Genomic DNA, 665 nt, shown 5'->3' on the forward strand with positions numbered 1-665 from the left:
TTTTCCCCCTCCAGGTGCCGGCGGCGGCGCCGTCCGTTAGGGGGGCCACGCCCCTGAGATGTGTGCCGCCTCTTTGAACATGCCACAACACCACCTCGCACATGTATGAGGGTCCGATACGATGCTCCGGTGGCATTGCTACCCCCCACCAGGGCCCCCGTCCCGCCTAACCGTGGAGCGGTTGACCACGAGATCTAGCCTTTTGACTTCCCACGGACGGGCTTTGACCAGTGGACCTCTGCACCCGGTTGTGTCAGGTCACCCGTAGGGACACCCGGGAGCAACATCCGGGCCAAACCCACAGCTACATCCACCGTGTAGACCCGACGCGTCCGTTTCCCCCCTCCAGGTGCCGGCGCCGTCCATGAGGGGGGCACACCGCGGACGTGAGGGGGGTCACACTCTGGAGACGGGTGTCGGGCGTTTGCAACCGCCACAAAACTTTTGTCGGCATAGCTGTTTTTGATTTTAATAAAATATAATGATCTATATTCAAAAGAACATGACCGCACATTATTAACGTGCTCGAAAAAATACAAACCATATATATATATATATTCATAATATATGAAAAAAATACAAACTACATATATATTCATATGTATGTTTATATTTAACATGCTACATGTTAGTTTATATAATAATACATAAAAAAGCTTAAAAAA

Source organism: Triticum aestivum, chromosome 3A, assembly GCF_018294505.1.
Source record: "Triticum aestivum cultivar Chinese Spring chromosome 3A, IWGSC CS RefSeq v2.1, whole genome shotgun sequence".
In the NCBI taxonomy this organism is placed as follows: domain Eukaryota; kingdom Viridiplantae; phylum Streptophyta; class Magnoliopsida; order Poales; family Poaceae; genus Triticum; species Triticum aestivum.